Below are 7,674 nucleotides of genomic sequence, written 5' to 3'. Positions count from 1 at the left end.
TCTTTGCAGCGGAACTTAGAAAAGCTTTTAGCAGCGGAATCAAACGATAATTAGTCGTCGGTTTTAGAAAACTCCGAGCACGTTGCAGGTATGTGGCCAAGCAACTCATTGACCACCAAAGTGTTCCATTTTATCGAAAGCACATGTTTATTACAACACTACTGCTTAGAAAAGCAGTGAAGGTTCAATAAAAATGAAGCAGTACAACTCTGTCTAGAGAAACCCTGGAACTCGATGCCGCCTTGCTCCGCATATCGCCATGCAGGTTCAACACTTGAAATCCCCATTAAACGGGGTCAGAACCACTGATGGTCTGGTAAGTAGGCAAACACCTATCTATTCAACTCAAGTAAATGAATAGACCACTCAGGGTCGCAGTTCGTAATATGACGCTCAAGCCTCCATGACTTAGCGTATATCGCAAAAGCCTCATCAGGACTATGAACATCCACGCAAGTCTTCATGACTTCGCATAAGCCTCTTTAGGGCTGTGAGTTAGAATAACCGCTTAAGTCTCTACGACTTAGCCTTGACTTTCTCAGAGTCACGAATGGATGTCTAGCTCAAGTCTTTATGCTTGGCACATCCGTATCCTACGAATCTAAGGACAGCTCTCCGAGCTTCACTTAGTCGTACGGATATCAATGGAGTTCTTTCCCAATCGGTACAGTAGTATACCGACCATAACACCTTCACAAAGGTTATAGAGGACTGACTCAATAACGTCATCCACTCATACATTCAAAGTAGCGTTGTACTTAAGCTAATGCTTTGTTTCGATAATTGCACCTCCCCCTGGGCTTAGGGGACTCATATCTGGGTGACAACGCGACGATCTGGGGGTTGATTATTCTATGTATTTTAGATACCCCAGAGGCCTGTTGACCCCATCCCCCTAATAGGACGGTACAGCATACCGGAAGAGATCCTTACTAGGTATCCAAATGCATTCTGCTACTGCAGTAGTTGGGTTCAATCCTTAGATATTTAAGGATAACCACGACCTCCATACCTCTGAGTGACGAAGGCCATCAATGAACTCTATCAGGTTCGGGTGAAATATATGTCACTCAAGGCTGTGCCATCACCGTCTTTCTCGGTGAGAAATTCTGAAAGGGGCCTGCCAGTCTTACAATTACTTGACGAACATTGCATGCCTATAGGGCAGCCTTTGAGAAGTATGTACCCGACCCCAATCAACCACACGGTTTTCACCGTGGAACAAAGGTTTTATTCATATGCATGCTTAACTCTGCTCAAGGCACTTCGGCCTTGACAAGCACTTCACCTCTTTCGGTGGAAACAACACACTTCAGCTCAGCGGCCCTTACGAGTCTGGTTGTCTGATAATTCTCAATGAGCATGCACATGACTCGATCTCTACGGATCGGCTACTCGGCGTATTTTTACGCAACGAGCTCAGGACCTCGTTAAGGTGCTGTCACTACTTTGGCGCAACGGCTCTTACAAGTATGGTGCCCTTGCAGGTGCCAGGGAGACGAGTCATTCTGACATCGTTCCAACAAAGGACATCATTGTGCCACTTAACTGGTTCTGGCAGCTCTTCTGCCAACCATTCTGTCAACACCTTCTCTGCTCTACCGGCAGTGGTGCGACGAATCTCTCTACATCGTAGAAGGCGTTCCATAAACTGGGTAGCACTTCTGCTACGTTCTTTCTGAGCCATTCTTAGCTCCTTCAGGAATTTCAGCAACACTTCCTCTCTTTAACGGAGAAAGCGTGCGTTTTCTTTTATCCATTTTAGCGGCATCTCCCCTCTTTGGTGGGAAATCGCTACGCTTAACTCGGGAAATAGATGCACACCGTTGTGCGTACTTTGCATCCATCAAGGTTGCAGGAACCTTGGGCCATAGCCAGGTCATACGTAATTGATTTAGTCTTTACGTAAAGAGCATTTTGCCAAAAGGCGAAGCCTTTCCAATAGGGGCTTCATTCGTCAAGCAGAATCTTGCACGAGGAGCGGTAAGGGAATCGCATTGGCGATTTGATCTCCATTTGAACGCTCACTTACGCGCCATATATGTAATATAAGCAGAAGCCTGTGCTTTATACAGCGGCGGCGTAAAGGAAATGCGTATACTATTGTTCAGGGTGTGTAACTGAACGAAATATTCTACATATATAACAAAACAGGAGCCTTGGCATCGTTCGACGCGACGGCGTAAGTAAATACATTGCAGAAAGCAGGAGCCTTGGCATTGTTCGACGCGACGTCGTAAGTAAATGCATAATCGGAAGTACAGAAAGCAGGGAGCCTTGGCATCATACGACGCGACGGCAAAGGTAAATTACATAGCCTGTGCGATATAAGACGCGTCGGCAGAATCAGCAGATATACACCTAGATCTGTATCCAACGATAGTTACGAGGCGAGCGAGTGAACACCGAAGTGTCCTAGAGGGCTCAACCAAGAACTAGGGTGAGATACTCTTTTGAAGAACGCATATACTACGTATTTGAACATATATATCCGACGATAGTTACGAGGCGAGCGCGTGAACACCGAAGCGTCCTAGAGGGCTCAATCAAGAACTAAAGCAAGATACTATTTCAGAAAGTATATGCTATATACAAACAATCAAATACTTGAGAGAGATGGTTTAATGAAGCGAACTTACTTCAAATCGTGGAAGAAACGGCTCCGGGTTGCTTCTTCGGCTTCGAGTCTTCCTTCAAGAAGTCAGACTAAGTCAGATGAAGCTGACTTAGTTGAGAAAAAGGTAGAGTAGGTCAAGCTACTCAACCTAAGTGGTTTAAACCAAACAGGGCTCGGTCCAAGTCAACTGGGTTCAGCAGGTTCGAACTCAGCTCAAGTAGGCTAAGTCTGGGTTCAGAAATCCAAACCAAAAGCTGGACCAAAAAGGACTTTGACTTTGACTTCCAACCCAACTAGGTTCAAGTCAAGTCAACCGGGTTTGAGCTAGGTCAGGTGGGTTAGGACCAGGTCAGGCAGGCTCAGGCTAAGTCAGGCAGGCTCAGACCAGGTCAAGTGGGCTAGGCTAGGTTAGGTAGGGGAGGTTTGGAAAAGGAGGAGAGAGAGAAGGCAAAGGGAAAGGGTGGCGATTTTTTCTAAAAGGGGGCCTCCTCTATTTATAAAGGAGGTTGCTTAGGGGCTAAGCAACCTCATTTACCCTTTTGCCCTTGGGCTTTCTGAGAATCCCTTTCATGGAAGGTGCTGGAAGGAGCTGGAAGGTCCTGGAAGGTGCTAGAATATTCTAGAATATTTTCTGAGAAATATTTCTGTGGGTCCCACCAACATTTCCGTGGGTCCCGCAAGAATTTCGGGTTTTCGGCGATTTTTTTCCCGAAAAATTCTAAGTAGGCCATTATCTTCGTATTGATGTAACTAAGAAAGTTGGCTCGCAGGAATCTCTTGATTTCGAGCAGGGAGGAAGTTATGACCTCCAGAGCGTTTGAGCATATATTCGTGAAGATACGAATATCCTAAGTATATCTGGGTCGCAGGAATCGGTTCGATTTGCTTTACGGTAAAAACGCTATTTTTCACTGGAAAAATGCCTCAGGAATTTATTCAGAGTTATCTGAAAAATTGCGGGTCTTACATCATTACCCCCTTAAAGGAATTTCGTTCGCGAAATTCAGTTAAGAGTACTAAGTTCGTAACTCGGGATATTTCTCCCATATGTTAGATTCATAATGTCATTCACTTAGTTCAACATCGTATTTATTTCAATCATAACCTCTTATCATGATTCATGATCGATGAGGTATGCTTCTCATATCTGAGTTTAAATTATGCTACAACCACGTCAGTTCTGTTGAATCAATGTTCTTCCAACCGACTATCAACATAGCCATCTCGTGTAACTATTTCATACACAGATCCTTCTTACTAGGATTTAACCATTTTGGAACAAGTCCCCTGTCAGACTACCTGGTATTGGAACTGTACCTCCTCATAGGTTCACCTTCGTCAGACTTACCTGATATTGGATCAGTACACCCTCACAGAATCATACTAGCCAAGCTACTGGTTTTGGAACATATACACTCGCACGGAGCTGTATACCCTCACAGGCTCACTCTGGCTAGACGATCTGATCTTGAATATGTAAAACCTCACAGGACTCTCTTCTTGAGAACAATTCCTCTATGGTTTATTTTATTAAGTAACTTTTAACGTTCTAATTACGCAAACTTAATTTCTCAATCATGTGGTCTATAGCCATAAATTTTGGGCATAAGCACTTAAGATTTAATTTTAACAAATCCAATATTACTTTAGAGAGCAAGGATACATATCGATCCAGATGACCGTACACAAGGTCATAAGCCACTTGTCTCAAGCATTCATTGGATCTTGTCTTTCAATCGCTTTTTACCCATTACAACTCTATCTATCAAGGTATCCAGATTCCTTGATATGATCATCATTCATAAGTTGTTCGGCTGTCATCGCATACACACGACCTGCAACAGGTTTTTGCTCTATCCTGGGTAGTGGCAGTCGTTGTTGTTGTGTTTGTTGAGAGGGTCCTCCAGATCCCATATTTCTTCGTTGAAGATCTAAGGCCTTCTTGCGGCATTCTCTTACACGATGCCCCGGTTTGCCGCAATACAGGCAACCTTCCGTATCGCGAGGACAAACCCCTCCGGGATTATCAGAGCTACACCTCGGGCATCGAAAATTAGACGGTTGGTAGGGATGATTGGCTTCTACCATCTGCAATGGCCGCTCGGGCGGTGGAGTGAAATTCTTTTCCTGAAAATCTCTTTTATACAAAGGTGGTTGCGATTCTTGGCCACCTGGGAACGTCCTCTTGTTGTTCCCATTACTTGCTATCGGTCACTTTACTACGACCCCTTTGCATCGCTCCCAGTCTGCGCTAATCTTCGAAGCTGCTGCCACAGCGGCTTGAAATGTTTGGGGCATGCTAGTTATAACTCGAGATCGTAGCCCTTCCCGAAATCCGTTGATATATTTATCGGCCCTCTTCTGGTCAGTATCGAATAACCGAGAGCAGTACCGCTCAAGGTTCTGAAACTTGGTAGTATAGTCGATAAGACTCATACCACCCTACTCCAATTCGAGAAACTCCATCTTCTTCTTATTTCTGGAGTGTATCAGGAAGTAGTTATCCAAAAATTCCCTCCGAAAATCATTCCAAGGGATGACTTCGTGATGTGAGAACTGGATAATCCTAGTGGTATCCCACCACTTTCGTGCATTATCCTTCAGCCTATATGTGCCAAAGTTAGTCTTTCTATCCTCTGGTACTCCCAATACCAGGAATGCCCGCTCTGTTTCCTCGATCCAGCTTTCTGTGAGCTCTGGATCGGCCCTGCCAACGAAAACAGGTGGGTCGAGTTTGAGGAACTTTTCATATGTTATTCCTCCAAGGTTCTCAATGTGAGGTGAGGCTGGTGCTTGCCTTGATTCATGAATGGCAGACACAAGCCTGTTGAGTGTCTCCAGCAGGAAGCCCTGTGTATGAGACTCCTCGCTCGGCATGGTTCTCCTCGTCCTAGGAGCCATTTATCTATTCATGCAAATATACCCAAATCAGAAAAAGTGTAAGATTTATACTTACAGTGCGATACCGCAAACATGACGGATCTTGAACCAGGTTTCTCAGACACATGCTCTGATACCAATTCTGTAACGCCCCGGATTTCCAAAACAAAGCTAAGTTAAAATTTTCATGAATTTCTTTTTTTTTTCTTTGCAGCGGAACTTAGAAAAGCTTTTAGCAGCGGAATCAGACGATAATGAGTCGTCGATTTTACAAAACTCCAAGCACGTTGCAGGTATGTGGCCAAGCAACTCATTGACCAGCAAAGTGTTCCATTTTATCGAAAGCACATGTTTATTACAACACTACTGCTTAGAAAAGCAGTGAAGGTTCAATAAAAAGGAAGCAGTACAACTCTGTCTAGAGAAACCCTGGAACTCGATGCCGCCTTGCTCCGCATATCGTCACGCAGGTTCAACACCTGAAATCCCCATTAAACGGGGTCAGAACCACTAATGGTCTGGTAAGTAGGCAAACACCTATCTATTCAACTCAAGTAAATGCATAGACCACTCAGGGTCGCAGTTTGTAATACGACGCTCAAGCCTCTATGACTTAGCGTATATCGCAAAAGCCTCATCAGGGCTATGAACATCCACGCAAGTCTTCATGACTTCGCATAAGCCTCTTCAGGGCTGTGAGTTAGAATAACCGTTTAAGTCTCTACGACTTAGCCTTGACTTCCTCAGAGTCACGAATGGATGTCTAGCTCAAGTCTTTATGCTTGGCACATCCGTATCCTACGAATCTAAGGACAGCTCTCCGAGCTTCACTTAGTCATACGGATATCAATGGGGTTCTTTCCCAATCGGTACAGTAGTATACCGACCATGACACCTTCACAAAGGTTATGCAAGACTGACTCAATAACGTCATCCACTCATACATTCAAAGTAGCGCTGTACCTAAGTTAATGCTTTGTTTCGATAATTGCACCTCCCCCTGGGCTTAGGGGACTCATATCTGGGCGACAACGCGACGATCTGGGGGTTGATTATTCTATGTATTTTAGATACCCCAGAGAACTGTTGACCCCATCCCCCTAGTAGGACGGTACAGCATACGGAAGAGATCCTTACTAGGTATCCAAATGCATTCTGCTACTGTAGTAGTTGGGTTCAATCCTTAGATATTTAAGGATAACCACGACCTCCATACCTCTGAGTGACGAAGGCCATCAATGAACTCTATCAGGTTCGGGTGAAATATATGTCACTCAAGACTGTGTCATCACCGTCTTCCTCGGTGAGAAATTCTGAAAGGGGCCTGCCGGTCTTACAATTACTTGACGAACATTGCATGCCTATAGGGCAGCCTTTGAGAAGTATGTACCCGACCCCAATCAACCACACGATTTTCACCGTGGAACAAAGGTTTTATTCATATGCATGCTTAACTCTGCTCTCGGCACTTCGGCCTTGACGAGCACTTCACCTCTTTTGGTGGAAACAACACACTCCGGCTCAGCGGCCCTTACGAGTCTAGTTGTCTGATAATTCTCAATGAGCATGCACATGACTCGATCTCTACGGATCGGCTACTCGGCGTATTTTTACGCAACGAGCTCAGGACCTCGTTAAGGTGCTATCACTACTTTGGCGCAACGGCTCTTACAAGTATGGTGCCCTTGCAGGTGCCAGGGAGACGAGTCATTCTGACATCGTTCCAACAAAGGACATCATTGTGCCACTTAACTGGTTCTGGCAGCTCTTCTGCCAACCATTCTGTCAACACCTTCTCTGCTCTACCGGCAGTGGTGCGACGAATCCTTCTACATCGTAGAAGGCGTTCCATAAACTGGGTAGCACTTCTGCTACGTTCTTTCTGAGCCATTCTTAGCTCCTTCAGGAATTTCAGCAACACTTCCTTTCTTTAACGGAGAAAGCGTGCGTTTTCTTTTATCCATTTTAGCGGCATCTCCCCTCTTTGGTGGGAAATCGCTACGCTTAACTCAGGAAATAGATGTGCACCATTGTGCGTACTTTGCATCCATCAAGGTTGCAGGAACCTTGGGCCATAGCCAGGCCATACGTAATTGATTTAGTCTTTACATAAAGAGCATTTTGCCAAAAGGCGAAGCCTTTTCAATAGGGGCTTCATTCGTCAAGCAGAATCTTGC

Source organism: Nuphar pumila, chromosome 6 (genome assembly GCF_984573655.1).
Source record: "Nuphar pumila chromosome 6, dmNupPumi1.hap1.1, whole genome shotgun sequence".
NCBI lineage: Eukaryota > Viridiplantae > Streptophyta > Magnoliopsida > Nymphaeales > Nymphaeaceae > Nuphar > Nuphar pumila.
This window is presented reverse-complemented; position numbering follows the sequence as displayed.